Source organism: Haemaphysalis longicornis, unplaced genomic scaffold (assembly GCF_048455015.1).
Source record: "Haemaphysalis longicornis isolate Haplotype H1 unplaced genomic scaffold, Haemaphysalis longicornis Haplotype H1 scaffold_6, whole genome shotgun sequence".
NCBI classification, from domain to species: domain Eukaryota; kingdom Metazoa; phylum Arthropoda; class Arachnida; order Ixodida; family Ixodidae; genus Haemaphysalis; species Haemaphysalis longicornis.
Window position 1 is genome coordinate 185,775,128 of NW_027526407.1, and position 19,139 is coordinate 185,794,266.

At 43.4% G+C, this 19,139-nt stretch overlaps 1 long non-coding RNA gene across 1 annotated transcript; it reads right to left on the reverse strand.

Annotated features, from left to right (window-relative positions):
- Positions 1-1,566: 1,566 nt before the first annotated feature.
- On the reverse strand, positions 1,567-18,319 carry LOC144142106 (uncharacterized). The gene is made up of 3 exons (XR_013316838.1): positions 18,133-18,319; positions 6,907-7,091; positions 1,567-1,677 (listed from the first exon to the last, which is right to left on the reverse strand). It is a non-coding gene; the product is annotated as an uncharacterized LOC144142106 (long non-coding RNA).
- Between the last annotated feature and the right edge of the window lie 820 nt (positions 18,320-19,139).

The window sequence follows — 19,139 nt, forward strand, 5'->3', positions numbered from 1 at the left end:
AGAAAGACATTTAAGGATATATTTTCAGTGGGCATTAGGCAAACATTTAAAGCTATTATGCTGCAAAATTCACCATCATGCAATGTCGGTCTTTGTGTGTCTTAGCCACCTACTCCAACGTGTACGTGCCTGTGCGTGCATGTGTGTGTATGTGTGTGCGTGCGTGCGCGTGCGCGTGGGCGTGTGCGGGTGAGTGTGCATGTGTCTGTGTTTTTGTGTGTGTGCGTGCGTGTGTGCGTGAGCGTGTACGTGTGCGTGTGTGCGTGTGGGCTCGTGTTTGTGTGTGCGTGCGTGTGTGCGTGAGCGTGTACGTGTGCGTGTGTGCGTGTGGGCGCGTGTTTGTGTGGGCATGCGCGTGTGCGTGCGTGTATGCGCACTCAAAACGGTGGCTAAGGAAACGGCCGTTCCGCCGTCATCTTCGAGCCCGCCCACTGAGCATAACGGGGACGCGACATTCAAAAAAACATCGTGAAACTCAGTCCGATTGGGCGCCGCGAATTTAAGAGGGGTCCGCGACTGTAATGAAGGCGACGGCACTGAGATTGCGACCGTGAAGGGCGACAATATTAAGCAAAGCAAGCATGTATATGTAGTTGTAAAGTACTGCCTTCGCTTCGAGAATGCAGATTGGATCTTCAATCAAATTCACGATTTGACCTGACGGTAAATGGTTGTCAGCTCATATGATCCTAAAATTATTTCAAGAAACAAAGCACCCCTACTTTCCCACCGATAACCCTAATAAATGCTGAGCCAGGCGTGGGTTTTTCATAGAACGCACAAACAACAATTGAGTGGTCAACGTAGAGCTAATTCGCATCGGTTACTTGGATCTCGAAAGAACAGAGATGGTTATAAAATAGGTATAACTGCTTTCGCAATAATATCAGATTTTCGACTACATTCCGCCTGCTTTGTACTACCCTTGTACATTCCTCCAGCAAGGACGCTATGTCGACTAATTTTTTTCTGTAATGAAACTACATGTGTAACAGGATACCACGTTACTACCGAGTTGCTTACGAAATCAAACGGTTGCAGCACGCTGTGTAGTTGTTAGTACTAAAAGACCGCGTATGTTTTAGTACTGACCATTCAAGCAATTTTTTTCATTAAAATTGTTTACGAATTTGTAGACGGCGTAATGTATTACACAAAAGGGATCCTGTATATTGCGTTTTGTTTCTGCCTTACAATACATACGCGCGAGCAAAAACACAGAAGAAGATTTTTACTTTCATCATTAGGTCCAGCAGTGCCCGTTGTTACACGAAGGTATTGTAGTAAGTGATATACTCAAAAATTACACGTAGTTCATGCCTGCAGATTATGCTGACCCACGATAAATATTGTTCACAGTTTATGGCCAATAATAAACAGATTTTTTATAAGGTGCAAAATATACTAACTATATTCGGAGAAAAAACCGGTTTTGCTTTATCCGTAATTTATTCTCCTTGCAATATTGCACGTTCGCAAAGCTTTTCTTCAGGCAATAGAATGATGCCTCCACATCGTGTGGGTTATTGTTTCAAGGTCCTGTGCTGCTGAAAGTTTAAGTGATACTGTCGTTGAGGAGCTTACCAGGTGAACTCCCGTTCCGCTGTAGGAAACGGCAATAACCGCCATTTTATCTCTGTCTTCATACAAGTTCTTTTCGGCGTCTTCTCCATTGTACTGAAAAATATTACTCATAAAAAAACAGCGTGAGCTAAGTTATTTTCGCTAATCATTGTAGTCTATTCGTTAACCTCTTTGTCAATGGCCGTAATAAATGCCCAAAATTGAGTGCAAGAACAATAACATGATAAGCACAACACAGATTCACCGACAGTTGTTTTTCCAAGCTTATATATCCTACTTTTTTTTGGCACGGTTTTCCAGTCACCCATGGCAATACACTGTACACGTTACTTTTCCCGTATGTAAAACAACTGAATTGCTATAAACTAGTCTCCCACTTCTAGCTTAACCGTATAGCCCAACGCCCTCCAATTATTATGGCTTATTATTTCTAAAATATGTATTGATTATTTATTAATGTTAGCCACAGCTCGCACACTTTACGTTTTTCTACACAAAACATAATAGATTTGTCTCGATATAACAATAAACTGCACCAATTTAGAGTTCGGCTTTACAGGAATGCAAAAATACCGAAAAAACAAAAGGTTTAACAAGAAGGCGCCATAGCTCTGACGGACACACCAGTATATTGCAAATAACGCATGCAAAAAATTCCGTAAGATTGAAACGACAGTTACTACATTAACAGTACGACGTAGCCGAAGCATTGGCGCATCATCACACATAGACCAAAAAAATTACGATTGCCATTCGAAGTCGTGAGCAAGTGCACTAAGAAAACAAAATTGCTGTGTGTACCAGCGCAAGTGAGCTGCGTTAGGACTAAATAATTTCCACACATAGAAACAGTTTGTAGACACAATGGTTATCAACACCTGAGCGGTAATGACAAACGAACAACATATGGCGCGTTGATAAAAAACAGCAATTTAAAATTTTACTTTTTAAAGAATAGAAAGAAATATGCTAAATGATTCATGATCAATAACTACCGCAGCAACTGATAGATATTGCTATAAAAAGGTGTAAATGTACCAGATTGACATGTAGGGTATGAAACCTCTAATGAAGTGTTTGTGACATTATCTCCACTGTAACCGCGTAACGTAATGGTCAAACTAACTAGCCCGTTAATTTTTAAATGGTATGAAATACAATCCAAAAAGCTTTTTCGCTGAAGCGGCTTCGCCAAAGTGGTTTGGGACCCGCTCAACATCAAAGGATTGGTACCTGGTGTTGCACAGGAGGGTGTTGTAGCGTCTGCAATAATGAGCTGCTGGTCAGTTATACCAGTAGGTGCAGGCCATGCAACTTCCTCAGAATGTAGTTAGCGTGTTTGGACTTCGCCGTTGATGGTGTTTTCTACGATGTGCACCAGTATTGCGCCGCGCGGCGCCGTGGGCTGCCGCCTCCAGGCAACAAGAATGGTCTTAAGACCAAATATCACCGATAGCATTTTTAGTTGCTCTGTAGGGCTGTCCGTCAAGGGGTGGTACACCATTCTCCTTAGGTGATCTGTCTGGCTGTAACAAGCTTTTTTCAATAAGTTCTGCAGCGAAACCATCTGAGCAATTCACAATTCTAATTTCAGCTGCTGTATGTTGCAGTTCAACTGGTTCTATGAAGGATTCGGGAGACTTCTTGTGCACTCCACCTGAACTGAGCGGCGGTGTTTCTTTAGCCTGTCACACTGAGTTTGGGGGGTAGTAGATCGTTAGAAAGAGGACTATGAAGGTTCATTTCTTTCGTTAGGATGGGAGCCAAATGTGTGCCGACAAACGAAATGAGTGCGGCAGATGCCCCCTTCCGGATTCTCCACCACTGGTTCTCCCGTACCCTCGTGTCTAGTGGTGAACATGCAATGTAGATCAGGGCAATAATAACTATTTTATTTTAGTTTAATGTGCGTTCCTCTGGTATTTCTTCCCGCAGGCGTAGGTTCCGCTTGTTCCGCAGGCAGAGGGAGTGTTACGGGTGCGTACCAGATATCACACAGTGAAAAACAAAGACAGGTTTTCACTACAACCAACAATATTCATAATTGCAATAGTGGTCTGTAGACCGCCACACATTGTTTTTATGCAATCTGGATCAATTCACTACGAAGAAGAACATTGTCAATAAAACAACCACTATGAGGGAATACCTAGAAAACATCACAATCACTACGGAAAATCTGCAGCACCACCGCTTATTTGGGTGGATCAGCTTCATTCTCAAGCGAGAACTTTTATTTTTAATAAAGGCCTATTCACAGCATACAGCCACTCAGGCACTACAAGCCAAAGGGTACAAAGTACGAACACATTTCGGAAGCCCTGCGCCCCTACGGTGTGTCCTGTCGCTCAAACGGAACGCCTCGAGTAGCAAATCGCGGTCAAAAAGAAGCACATGGTAAGCAAAGGTGGAATTGTTCATGCCTACTGAGTAAATAATTCTGTAGTAACTATCGCATCAGCCATTAATAACGAAGAGCCAATGTCGTGCAAAAAAGGGCACTGCCTTGTTGCGAATAGAATCTTACTGGCAGGTGCAAGCCCTGTTTCTTAGCGGAATAGTTTTATGGGAGGCACAGACAAAATATACAAAAATGTGGCCCCTAATGACTGAATCCTCGGAAAGAAATGGTGGGCTCATACCATAACATGGCGTTGTTGTGTATTTGCCAGAAAAACTTAGGGAAAATGTCCTTCCGGATATTTAGCATTTCTGAGCTTGAATTCCTCCAACAAATGAACTAGCTGACCGTAGCCAAAAACTACAAGCTGGTAGGATCTAGCCTGCGGAAGACACTATGAAAACGGGCTATATATAATACACTAATCAGCCAGCATCAAGTCCCTACGGTATTGTAATTATTAGCGTACAAGTTAATGTAGAGAAAATAGTTAAACCGACGCATATTTGACGGCATAATTGACAAATACATTTCATCTGCAAATTATCCTTACATATATAAGAAACGCTGCTTGGCACGTTTTTTATTTTCTTTTTGAAGATCGATTTTGCGGGCTATCACTTCATAATGGCAATTTTCAGTAATAAAGCACTACACAACTACATGTATTTCTTTGCCTAAACACTAGAAATTATAGTGAACAGACAAGTGTTCGGCAAAACAATTTGCTATATAATAATTGGAGAATATTGTGAGGTAGCGTATCAATTTTGCCACAGATGAAATTTTTTGATCACCATTCCGTTGACCAATGACCATTTTAGGGGAATGAAAAAGTGTGTTTTAAAGTGAAGTTTTTATTTCTCACTGATGGCGACCGTACCGTCAGCAGAACGGCCTGTAAAAACGCTTACTTAACACAATAGGTCCCCCAAAACAATGATGATGACAAGCAAAAGCAAGTGCATTTAAAATATGCTGCACGTCAGAGTTCAATCTGGGCGCATCGCGTTATGAAGCCGACATCTGTCCCCTTAAGCCATTCCAACACGGTCGAAGCAGTTTATGTTAGAAACAAGGCTTTGTAGGTCAAACGCATGGCCACTGTTTCGTTACTAAAACTCAGTGAACAATTGAATATGAAAAATTGGGAATGGAACCTTTTCCCCATTGCTCATTGCCCATAGGTCCAGTTTTGTAATGGCAACTTTCGCGAAACTTTCTCGGTCGTTTGGAACAGAAAATGACTAAAGCAAACTCAAAACGGCCGGAATCAATGTCGAAGCTTTTAGCGACATTGTACAAACCAGTAACAATCAAAATTCACAACCCCAGTGATAGCCAACCTATAACACACAAGGAAGCTGAGCGTTTTAACTATCGTTGTGCTTAGACCGAAGAGCCTTCGAACTTTCGTAATGCTTGGGCATCAAACCACAAGCCAAACGGATTCATTTGTAGACAACGTAATGCCGGCAATGAAGATTGGTACCGCTTAAAAAGTTTCGTTCTCAAGTGGTTTTTAAAGCATGTCCGTGAAATCTGCGTCGCTGATATCACGCAATACTTAAGCAAGATTCGGTAAAGTGTCAAGATCTGCGGCCTATGAAATATTTCTTGCTTCTCCATGGGTGAGAGCAAACTGGCGCATAAAGCGCGGCTATCGAATCTTCAATACCAATGGTTTTTCTGGCGGTACATGCGTCATTTACCAGTAACCAGAAGTTGAAAGGCGAGCTAGAATGCTTATTGTGGGAATCCTTTGGTCAGAAGCATCCTGCCATATTTTTGCCCTATACTCGGCTTAAAATAGACAAACCGCCTTTTCTAGTTTTTTGCGGAAACTTTAACCTCACATCTCTTTAGATTAGGTCGAAACTAAATACAGGGAAATTCTGGAATTACCAACCACCATTCGCGTTTTGCCATATGTATATTGTCTTATATATCCTCTGTATAATGAGCATGAGCGCTACTCCGGAACTTGTCTATTTTAGGTTCGTGAGCTTTTGGAATTGTTTGTATGCTCCGCAAGAAACTAACGCGTAGTACATATCCACCCTTAGTTCTACAACTAATCGAACGGTCTTATGACTCTTAAAACCAATCTTTGCACAATCCGGTTTGGCGTCGACTAAGTACCAGTTTATATCACAGGTACCTTGGGTGACCACCCGCAAGAATAATGTAACAGTCTCGTTAGGTTTCAGAGTGGTCAATGCAGAGCACAAAGTTTTGATTGCACAGCCATTGTGAAAACTTCATTTCAAAGTACTAACCCGAATCCCCCTGAATCTTGATGAATTTCTGTGGGGTGAAACACCGATAATTCTCATCTAAGTAATTGAAACTTGCATGGTTAATGTTTTTCTGTTATCGAAAATGGCGACATATTTTTTATTTATCCTGACACCTTTATTGATATAAAAATTAAGAGCATTCATCTGGCTGTGATAGAAAGGTGCCTGTGAAATTTGTTGGGGAACTGTAGAATTAGTGACAACAGGAATAGATTATACTATACAGGAACTGGCACTAGAATATGATCTGGTTAAATACGCGTATTTATATATCTCGGGGTTGCAAATAGGGGAGATAAGAAATCTTCAGCCGCACTATTCCCACCCTGGCAGTTGAGTAGAAGGGTGGCCCCGTCCTTCACAACGAGGGAACGGATGAGGATAAAAAAAAGCTGCAGTAGATAATTCTACTCATTCAGCCCTGTTTGTTTCTAGCGCAGATGCTGGAATGTACTATTTCCTTGACAAGCGCAATTGCATATTTTTAATAAATTTTAGCGTCATGCTTTCGCTCACAAGTTTAAATAGCGATTTTGGACATTAAAATTTCTGTTTGCGCCGTTTAGGAGTTCTAATACCCCAGGCGGTTTTGGGCTATTGGATGGGAAACATTTTGCTTACAATGTGAGTTAAAGGTGCGCCATTGTCAAAACTGATAATTCTGATTTTCTCTGACGCCACCGACGCTTTCTTCATGTGGAGAACAAGATCTTTGTGGATGTGTATTACAAGTTCACTTGATTCCGAACGTTGCTCAAGAATCCGAGGGTAGACAACCTGAGCTGTCCGCCTTTGGCTCGCGGCACCTGTAATGCAAAAAAAAAACAAAAAAGTACTTCTTTTGTTATAATGCCGCTCAAAAACACCGCGAACGCCTTTTCGAAATCACCTAATAGAATTTTTGGTGAGATTCCTATTTACAAAATGTATATTATTTTTAAGAAAGAGAAAATGTCTTGTGATAATGAGGCGGAATGAAACTTAGAGTGACTTGAGTATTTAAATGTAGCTGATTTTTAACCGCAAAGCTTTTCAAATCGTAATTTTTTGTGCCAGCAGTAAAAAATACTAAGAAACTGCACAGCGCGCGCACCTGAGCGCTGGCTTCGCGATGTCCGCCAGGCAGTTAAGGAAGCGAAGAAAACGCCGAGCGCTCGTTTGTGCATGCGTCGCTACAACCGCCCAGCGTCAGAGGCGCATGTTTGTCAAGACAAGGATACCCACGTAGGGCGATTGGCAAATATTGACAAAGGAAAAACTCCAGCAATCGCCGTGCTTGTGGCCACACTTGCCCGGAATGAAAAAGATGTCAATACACACGACCCTTTAGGGTGATGTCCATTGATTATCACTTCCGAAAAAATAAAGGAAGCTCACTCCTAAAGCAATAATGATGAAGTAAAGGTCGTTGCAGCAGCGAATAGCAAATCGGCTGCAATCATGGACATAAACCTTCCCTAAGATAGCGAAAATTGCGTACAGCTTCACTTCCTCCGAGTCTTACGTGGCAGGGTGAGGATCATTCATTCTTTAACATAGCCTCGTCAATGTTTCTGAAATTCCACCACCGGCGATTTTAGGCTTATCTTGAACGTGATGCGTTAGCATGTGCCGTTACTCTGTGACGGCACACGCATAATTGTGCCGTTAAGACAAGGTTGTTGGTTCTTTAAATAAACACCTTACCTAACACTGCAATAAACGTAAGCCTTATTGTTCCAGCACTGAATAACGATAAGCCCACAACGTATGATCTAACGAAACACCGTGGCTGATTTCTTGTCCTCCATGCTGCACCGGGCAGCAACAAAATGTGAATTGAACACTGTAAAAAAGCTTGCTAGGCTTTTCCTAAAACACATTAACGCAATGTGCCGTAGTTAAGACTGTTTAGGTTAAGGGGCACTGAAACAAAACTTTTGCATCTTGGTTTTTTTTTTGTGTTAAGCAGCTAATGACCTACTTGTAACGTCCGGAAACCTCATTTGCATCAGCGTGCGACGGTTGTTTAATCCGAGACGTGTTTGCTGCGGCCAGTTGAAGTTTGGTATTCAGCGGGTGCTGTGAAACTTGGGATTTTGTATAAACAAAGCTGTTCACGGTACCGTCGGACGAATATCACCGAGCAGAGAGTCCGCAGTACTGTCAAATTCCCGTCACCGATAGTTTCTGCGAATGCGCCTACGTATGGATCTCGTCGCCTGTTTAATTGAAAACGACCCAGGACGTGACGGAGGCGCTGGGAGTGCAAATTGCTGCCGCGGCTAGGAAATGGTGCACGACTCTCGACACAGTGGCATAGGAGACGAGCACTGGGAACAGCTGCCCGAGTAGCAGAGGCCGATTCCCAATTATTGGAAACCGAATGGGTCCCCATTGGCTTCCGAGCTATCCGCCACTCATCGGTTACTCGGATGAAAGATTGATACAGCGCCAAGCAAACGGCGACGGGAAGTAAGGTCACACGGAAGGCCCATCGAAGGACGAGCTTCAGCAGACGCATAAAAGCGCATTTTGTCCACGCGCGCGCCGCGCACGTAGCGTTTACAAGCACGAGGGTTAGAGCGGTGAGCAGGCCACAAAGCAGCAAAAAGTAGTTTCCTAAAAACCCACAGCACCCTGCCACGAAACAAAGCGTACTCAACCTAAAGTACAGCGTATTGCGAATAGCTTGCGAGATAGTCTAAACACGTCCTCTAGGAATAGGTTATTTGTGTGTGCGAACGCAATGGTATCCCTCGGACTACTTGAGCGCTGTGCCTTTGCTGGTTCTTTTTCTCCACGGTTGAGCTAGCGGACTTACACGTCGCTATGACGTCTTCGTCTTTGTTGTGGCAATAAAACCACCGCAGTACTCCTGAACGTGTCTGCGACGTGCATTTTGGTGTCGGTGGAGTTGCTTGAAGTATACCTCACTGGTGGAATAACATCGTTTGCCTACTGCGACCACTGGCAGAAAACGTGATTCACAATTTCATTTTTGTTACGCGATGCTGGAGAGCTATCGCCCGTTCCCGCCAAAACTTCCGCCGTCGGATAAAATTGCCGCGCATAAGTTCTGCTTAGTACTGGTTCTTGCGAAGAAATAACTTGTCACATAATTGTGCTTCAATATGTGTGACGCCACTTCTAGTTATGCTCTTTCCGGCTTTGTTTTCTGAACAAGCGCCCATGCGCCCACTGCAGGTTTACGACGTTGAGCATGCGTTGAAGCAAGACTCGTGTGCAGAATAGGAGTTTTTGATGTATTAGGCTGGCTTAATTAAACTCTAGCTATAAATAAAGCTTTCGTTTCATTATTTTCTTGAGCAACGTAAAGATATTGTCGAGCGACAAAGTAATTACCCTGCCACTGGGCTTCTCCGTCGGTTCCGCTCGCGTCTGGCGCGTCCGACGAGGCAGAAGTATACGACGGCCACAGAAATACCGTAACCAGTTTAATACCTACTCCAGTTTGTAGCGTAAATTTATTTGTCACTTTATTTGGATGCTTCTTAAAAATATACCGCTATAAGAGGTCACAAGGCTTCTCATCTACCACCAATTGGGCATAGATGTGTTGCAAAAAAAATGTGAACGTTTGTACGTTCCGAACCCATTGTGTAGTGCGTTGCCTTGTAGTCTGATACCGCATTGTTAGGAAGAAAACTTATGGTAATAATTACGTTGACGGCACGATATTTCAGTCGTATAATTGTTGATGTGACTACAGTAGCCACAACAAAATTTCACGAAACCGCTGGCGTGTTCTTTGTCTTGTGGAGTTTTTTCCTGTTTACCTTGCTCTACTGCGGTATAAGCGTCAAGGCCGTTTTCCGAAAAATTCTGAACTTTTTTGTGATGAACAAGCCAAGTAAATGCTGGCCTAAAGCGCAGTATTTCCAAATAAATAGTGCAGTACGTTTCCTGTTTTATAGCGAGTGTTAAATATGTTAAAGTTTAGGTTAAATATTTTCTAACGTGCATGCGTTAAGGATGGTGCTAGGTGCTGTAATTCGTAAGCAGCGTTGAATTACTATTGTTGTAAACATTTTTTACTTATCTTAGGCGCTTCAACATAAAGGCGTTTCCCGTGGACAAGTTGAGGATGGAGCGGAAAGGACAAACCTTCCAAGCTGGAATATTGTACAATAGTGCTGTTGAACTACATTGTGTGCACTTGCCAGGTTGGCGATGTACCGGGGAGTAGGGCCTTGCTTTCACTTACATAAAGGCCTCGGTTTTGTAGCCAATTCAAGCAGCTAAACGATGTGTAGATAGGTTCGCGCTTCATGAGCAGCGCTTTTTAATTTTTTTACAACTATTGGGTTCGTGTTTGCTTCCGCGTTTGTGTTTCGAACAAGCTCTTTTGGTATTCTTGAAACTGTTATGCCAGGTTTCTCGGAGTAAATTTTATGTGCATAATAAGAAAGTAGGCAAAGAGTCCTGATGTGCTGTGGTGCTCAATTGTGTTTGGTAAGCCAAGTAATTTAATCGCAAAGTTGATGCAATTTATTGCGCCTGGTGGTACGATTTGTGTTTTATGCATGCCATTGTAAAGGAAATTATTTACTTGTGCAAAATAAATAAATTATAATGCGAACTTCCTAAATTATTTCCTCTTTAATGGCATGTATAAAGCAGAATTCGGGCCACGAGGTAACTCATAAAATAGGTTTTTGCCATAAGGACTGCCCATGAAGCCACAAATGTGCATTAAAATAGCGTGGGATCCACCCGTATTCTACATACTTTGCCAATGGCAACATAATGGCAACATACTTTGCCAAGCATTGCCCAATATAGGCTTTCTAGAGCTTGGCTTGTCACCTTTCTTAAGCACCAGTCAATAATGGCGGCCAAGGTATTGCCAAGCTCGAACACAATGGCCACTGATGATTTGCCATGCTTGGGCTTGACAATTTCTGCTGCTTGGGTGGCCCTTCTGCCGATAGGTCCGCCTACAGATCTGTTAGGCTTAATACTACGTCGGATATTCTATTGCCTCTCTCGTGGCCTGTGCCAATGGCAATTTTTAATGCAATCCCCACCGCATCATTCACTCGTTTCTCGTAAGTGCTGCCTTGTCTGGCACTTGAGTATCATTTCTTGCAGTGGTAACGAGGTATTATTAGAGCTACCTGTGCCTTCCTGCAACACTTTGCGGCCATTGCCGCCGCCTGTGCAGCGACCATGCGGCTCGCTGAGTGCGCTTTACGTGTGCCCGGCGCGTTTTCGCGTCCAGTCTGATAATACGATGCGAATAGAGTGCCTGTAATTCCTGTAGAACTTACGTTGTGACCAGCTGCTCGATTGGCCAATGACATTTCGGCACTTCCGCCGCCAACGATCACATAGTTAACTGCTCAGGAGCAGAAGTTCCGACCTCCCATCGGAGCTTTGAGCCAACACAACATGGTAGCGGCGAACGCAAACTCGTGACGTGTCTGGACGTTTATTTACTCAAGGGAATGTCGATTGTGCGAGGCTCTCCGCCGGCTGCTTGGTGGCGTCTCACACACTTTATTATTGATTTTAAATATGCTCTCGGCAGTATTTACCGCTCTATTTTACTGATGATGTAGGTGTGTTCCCACCATCTAGCTCTGAAGTTATCTTGCTTTCAAAACTTTTTATCACTACCCGTTTAAACATTATTTCCTGAACGAAATAAGCAAAGTGTTTTCTTTAAACAGCAGCGCGGCTGCTGAGCGAGAAAGCCGCCCGAAGCAGTCACTTTGCGTTTTTGTGGGTCTCAAGTATTGGCCACTATTATTGTGACGAGAAATAACCTCTAATTTCAAAAATATTCCGCTATAAATTATGTGAAAACTTGGGGGAAAAGCTAATAGTTAGACTTCACCACTGCCAGTGAAGATAATTTAGTAGAAGAGAGAGAGAGATGAATTTATTTGATGCCCGAGGTGGGTTACGAAGGGTAGACGACTCGGACGGTCTCCCTCCTTCATCCGTCAGTCAGGATTCCTTGGATCCTCGCGGCCGCTTCGGCCCTGCCGACTGCTGTCAGTTGTTCCTCTGGTGTCGAGCTGAGCAGAACAGTCTCCCATTGTACTGTAGTAATTATTTGGTATCTTAATTTACATCAGATTTGCTATTATATCCGGGCGTAGTTTTTTTGGAGCTCATGGCAGGACCATATCAAGTGGTGTAGGTTGGCGTTGCTACTGCACAAAGCGCAGAGGTTTGAGTAAAGGTCTGGGTAGGAGCGACGGTTGCAGACGAACAGTTTTCCGAGCCCTGTTTCCTTCAGTAGAAGAGGCTCAATTTATGTGTCAGGTTTACAGGACAACCGGTTACACTTAAAAGAAAAGCATTTTCTTTGCGAAGTGACTGAGTTTTAAAGCATACGTCTGAACGTACCTACTGTAATTATTAGCATGTAGAACCCGGGATCGCTGGAGAAAAATAGCGCGCTTCGTTTTTGCCATTTTCAAGGAATGTATTTTGTTTGCATTTCGACGGTGCTCAAGCACATCCTGTGTTATATAAATGTTATAGCACTGGCAGTTTTGTTTATCGAAAGGTTCTCCTTTTTATCAAGCCTATTACAGCTGGAATGTTCTACAAAGAAAATAAAAACGAACGTATGCAAGATTTAAAAGAATCCCCAAGCGAGAAACAGGGTTACGATTGTAGCTTCATCTCTGAAGTGGTAAGTGACCTTCATAACAGTAGTGGTGCTCACTGCACCACTACTGTAGCACACTGCTTGCGGCACACTCGCCAACGCCACATAATAGTAGGAATGGTGCCACTGGCGCCACCTGTTCTTTATTGCGCTATCTCTATGCGCTCTACTCGAATGACGTAAGCTCATTTCAATGCAGCATGCCTCTCGAGGGGTTCAACTCTCATGTGGATGGGGCAACCACAGCTGGAGAATTAGTTGAGGCTAAGCGCCGATATTGAAATCAAGTAAGGCAAGAAACGGACGAGTTTAAGCAATGGTCGGAACCCCAGATTGCGAAAAACTGTTGTAGAAGTCGAATAGTACGAGGTTGAAATTGTCACTAGGTGGGCTCGTGAATTTAAATTTCACACTTGTGTTGAAAATTCTCTGTTGATAAAGTTGCAATATTACAAGTGCAGGCACATTGAGATTTGGACAACTAATAGCAAAGGTCTACATCAATATGTGAACCGCAACCATGTACGTTAGGGACAGAAGAACTAAACACGTTTATCTACAAAAACACCCCAGGAGACAGCCCCTCTGTGAACGTGTTGAAGCTTCATAAAAAGCTGAGTGAAAGGCACTTTGTCAGTTTCCAAACGCAATACAATTTCTTCTGAATGAATCTATGAACAAGAAAAACAGGCTACATTCTTGTAGCGACGGAATTGAGGAGAATAGTTCGACCCTTTACATAATAGTAGCGGTGTAAACTGTATTGTTTGCTGCTCTCTCAGTGGCGAAGAAAAGCATTCAAAGCAATGTGTAATAAATTTTTTCCAGGCTGACGTCGTCTATGATAACTGAAAGTGGGGCCCGTCTTCGATCTGTTTACAATCAGCTAGTGCAATTTGAAAGTGTTCGAGGGTTTTGGCAGTTTTTACACAATATTGCAGACACCGATTGCTTTTCTACAGGCGCAAATGCCATGCCCTCCAACATACAACATTGTAATTTCAGCAATACTCCAAAAGTTCGCCTCTACGCAACACAATCTCCTCGCTGATGTCGAAGGTACTTTTCACCGGGTTGCGTCAGCAGTCTTGAAAGATGACTTCTCCGCCGCACTTTTCGTGCTATCAAAGGATACGTCAGAAATATTTCCCTTTCGGAGAATCTCAGTTTTCGTGCCATCACCCAGTTTAATAAAAAAATACCTCTGGCGAGACACAACCACAATCTTGCGAAAGAGAATAACGTTGAAACGGGCCGGGCAGTGTTTAGAACAAATCAAAGCACATCCATAGTTTACACCTCAAGTGGGTATTTCTGCACTCGCGAAACTGTCCGTGACCGGAAAGTATGATAGCCTTTAGGCAACGAAAATCGTTTTATGCGATCATCTATGAGGCGCCAATGTAGCCGGTTAATACTATAACCCCGTAAATAGTGCAAACAATTTTGTTCGCACTTTTTAATAACGCCAATTTCTGGTCTTCTCCAGCGTACCGGGCACAACCTGGATCATCCCGCGGATTCGCGCTTAAGTAGACAAAGAAAGAATCTTCTTTTTTAAAATGAACTGCGGAGATACGCGCCGCCACCTTTCAGCTCGCAACACACATTGCCTAGCCACCCCAGCACCACTACTGCCGGAACCGCAATAAAAGAAAATCACTAAGGCGAAAACCCGCGAGAACGCGACAAAGCCATACGGAAAGCCCCGCCTAAAGAAAGCTACCGAACAGCGGCTTCACGCGTCGTTTTGTGTATTTCCTTTAAGAGCACGGCCAAAAGCCAAGGTTGTCTGACTGATAGCGCTCATTTTCGTATGAATGCGACTGGTGGGGAGGAATATGCATAAAAGGGGGCGCCTGTCACAGGTAAGGGCTGCAGTGCGTCCAGTTACTGCAGGGGTTTGGCGCCCGTTACGGCGCTGTACTACTGATCTCTCGTTGATGATGCAGACAACGACAAGGTAAACAGACGCGTTTTTAGAGGCGTCTGTGACGTGTTTCAGCGACGCGTGGACTGCATCCGAGGTGAAAGTTTGCAGCTCTCATTTAGAGCAGCGCTTTGTTCCCTGAGAACGATATACCAAGGGCGGTGTCGTAATGTGCAGGCATCATATCTGGTGAGACGTTCCAAAATGTGAGGTTAAGCGAAACATCCCTCTTCTGGCATCCGCGCTCATACAGCGTTCAAATACGGCCTCTAATGGGGCCTTCCAGAGTGAGAACACAAACTCGGCTGTAGCGGCTAGCGAGGGCGGTCGCCCCATCGAGTATACGGCACATGAAATTAGGGTAAGAACAAGCAGCAAAATTCACCGTCGCCATCTGGTCTATGTTTATACGTGGGCATAAACGAAAAGTGTCGCCACGCGTAGGAGACAAATCAAAGACACTCGAAAGAAAAGTGCTCCTCCAGCGGCCAGATGTAACAGCTGTTCGACAATGCGATGTGAGAAAAGGTGACGCAGGCGTTCAGCGGCTAGGAATATGGCTTTAGGCTCACAACTGACGGACGCCCTTAGGCGAACTCAGACGTTCAATTTTCTTTGGATCTGACAATTGCCCCTCGGCGCCTGCGCTGTTTTTCAACATTGAAACGGCACTGCACGAGAACGTCGTCCTAACGTATCTCAGCCAGATGCTTCTAAACGGGAGCCCACTATAAGCAAATGGGCGCATGTACATTAGCAAAATTACTTCTTGAATGCGCTCGGCGAAAGATTGCGAAAGTTTCGTTGGCACAAACCATATAGCCTATTCAGCACGAAATTCGTAAATTTATTTTGTATATTTACATTAGCGGTTTCGGTTACAAGCCGTCCGCACGACGCGCGTCTACAAAAACCTCTGCAGCGCGATTAGTGCATGATTTGTTAGCAGCCTTCCTCGCGTCTCCCCACTGACATTTAAACCGCGCAGGCTCATAGGATTCACCCATGTTTTCCCAAGTACTTTATTTGTAAACAAACAAAGCGGCGGCAATGAACACGTGCCGTATAAGCACTGTACCGGCACCGGGTTGCCCACCCGGCCACCAACCCCACTTTTTTTTCTTTTATCTTTTCTCAGAAGCGCAGCAGGCGATCACCGTAAAACGGTAAAAGCGCCAAATGGGAACATGCAAGAGCCGCAGTTTTTTTGCCCGTTTTTACGATCCGTTATAGTTAAGCGGCGCAGCAGTGCCACTAAATTTATGCGACTCCGCGCGTCTCGACTTGAGTTCGGGATCAAACTGGTGTGCACTACTGTACTCATGAGTGCTTGTAATCACCAGTGCATGCCTACTCACGATAATTGTACGCACGAGTAAGGTAGTGTAGGGTAAAACGCTGGTGAGTACACTATATGTCAGCACTTATACGCATGAGTACAGTACTCATTAGTACCCATACTCGTGAGTATTGTCCTCATGCATATGAGTCCTATCAGCATTATGAGTACTTATGAGTACTCATACTCATGAGTACTACACTAAAGAGTACTGTGCTATTGAGAACACAAAATTATGAGTAGGAGTACCCTTGAGTACAGCACTCACACATACTCATGCTAATGAGTACTGTACTGGTGACTACGGAACTAATGAATACTGTACTGATTTCTATTATACTCACGAGTCCCTTACCGACGTGCGCACTCAGTCCTCATACTGACATTTTATTCAGCCTACTTATCATCGTACTCACTCCTGTGAGTATAAATTACTACATATGAGTCTACGCACGATCGAGCACGCCGACCGATGGTTCCGACCGATTATTTCTATATTTACACCAATTTCTCACACATCTTCCCATCAGTTTTCACGTATAACTGCAGGTATGTGAAATAGCTCTTACCACCTGCCATCTCTAATCTCCCACCAGCATCACCCACCCCCTTCATCCCTCTACTCAAAAGTTGTAATCAGCTCTGACAACCACGGAACCGGCTCGATAACCTGTTTTTGGGAAACAACTATTGAATGGGTGCGCGTTCGCGGCCTTCCGCGCGTGTGCGGCTGACCACTGCCCCTTCACCGCACCATTAGGCTCAAATAAAACGCTTTGCCACAACCACCACCATTGTATTAGCTAGGTGTGTAAGCAGGCCACGAACGTTGGCGGTCGAGTAAGGCTGCATACTTAAGTGATACTTCGGCAGCCAATAGAAACATCCATACTTTGGTTACCTCCGTTTCTTTGTCTGAGTAATCATAACCCTAACACTCAATGCTAACAGTTAATTGTGTCGTCACTGCATGTGTTATACCAGAATATGTATGGCGAAGGAAACTGTTTTCTGGTCGTTGTAGAATTTGTAGATGCGCGGAGAGTCTTTGCCTTCCCAATCATTGAAACGTCTCTCGTTTTACTCGCATATGTTCGAGCTGGCCAACAATTAACTATAAGAGAATACGCAATACCTTTGTCGCAGTTGGCTGTATTGAAAATTTCTCGTACGCAGTTCATTTTCATGCGGAATAAAAATACGAAGCTTGCGGTGTGCCCGCTTCAGCATACTGTCCGTATCACTAGAAAACGCCGTTCAAAGTTTTTAGCGACTCAGCTATATTCAGAGCAGTTTCCGAGTAAGCTACTTGCCGCATCCACTTTAGCTGAAATAATTTTAAGATTTTGTAAATCAGCAAGAAAGAAGATAATCCTAACCGACACTACCAACTTATAGTCAGCCTATTTGATACGTAAATGCTGTATGCTTCACTTGATTGGTGACAACTCAGTTTGAATTATTATGTACACTCAACATGCAAGTTAACAACGAGACCATGTGCTTTTGTTATTTACGCGGTACCTGTTCCGCTGTGTTCACTGCAATGCGGAGTGCATGGGCTGTCAATGCATTATACGGTCCTAGAAATAATACCTAACTTTGTACGTTTTCTTGTAGTGTTGAGAATATATTTGTACAAAACATTACTGCACCAAATTCTAGAATTAAGAAAGGTGTAATTTTTCTCTCAGTATTTTTCAACGAGCTTCCGCGTTCATTTTGTATATTCGAGTTTTACAAGGAGATTTTGTGTACGCAAATGATGTAAAATGAAGTCTGTTTGATCAGATATACAATTTTTCTACCGCAGAATTTTAGTCGTTCGCCTATAATACCCGTCCTTTGGAGACGCGGGCCCCAGACGGGCAGCACAAAAATATATGACAATAACAAACAAAATTTTGCCACTCCCCAGCATTCACGTCAGAAATGCAAAATAATACATACCCGTAAGCGAAGTTGACAAAAATAACACTGCCACAAAAGCGTTCATGTTTTGGATTGAGTAATAGCAGTAAGGTGGGATTTTGCCACTCAGAAGTATATATACAGTACCGATATCGAAACCTTTGAATCTAATTCCAATTTGTCAGACTCTGTAAGCCGGAAATCTTGTAATCTGTTCAGAGCAAACGGTGAGCCGCAAAATACTAGTGATGACTGATTTCACAGATTGTGTATTCGTATGGATTTTTTCTGTAAAAGTCATGTAAAAGATTCCAAACTTTGTGGTCGAAAAAGGTTGCGCCATTTCAAGAAGGTGCCAACTTTATGTATTGTTATTCCAGTCTTGCACATAATAAATAATGCAAAATTGTATTCTGAGCTGTCTTGATCTTCAATGCATACGCCAAAGGTTTTACTTGGATCACCAAAATGTAGCTTGGAGCAACTGGACTGAAAGCATTATGGCGCAGTAAAATAAAAAAATGGGACGGTGAAGTCAACAGTTTTGCATAAGTACATCATTCGCAATATGTGTTTAGGTTTTCTCAATGCTCAAGCTGGTTTCCAGCAAAGAACATAAAGAAAAAATACTCATAGTTAATATGAATGACTATGAAAATGACAATTCTGTACAGCTTCACTACGTGCGTGCTGTTTTTTGTGGGTTCTGCACTTTAAAAATATAAAATATTTGTTAGACGGACCTTCAGTCGTACTGAGTTTATTTCAAGTTTGGTCTCAGTGTTATTAAACGTTTAACAAGTTTTATAATATGGAGTAATCTCATATAGGCGTTTAACTTTGCCAATTGTCAAACAACAAGTCAAATAGGCACGGAACCGCAGCCAGTACGAACACCTAACCTTCCTTGTTATTGCAGGCTACAGTGAACTGAGTTATCTGCGCTTGGCTCCCTGGTACCTGACAGCGGAATCGGAACGACGACCTTTTCAACTGGCCTGCATCGTCGCAGATGGTGCCGAATTGGGTCACGGTGAGCCCACCAA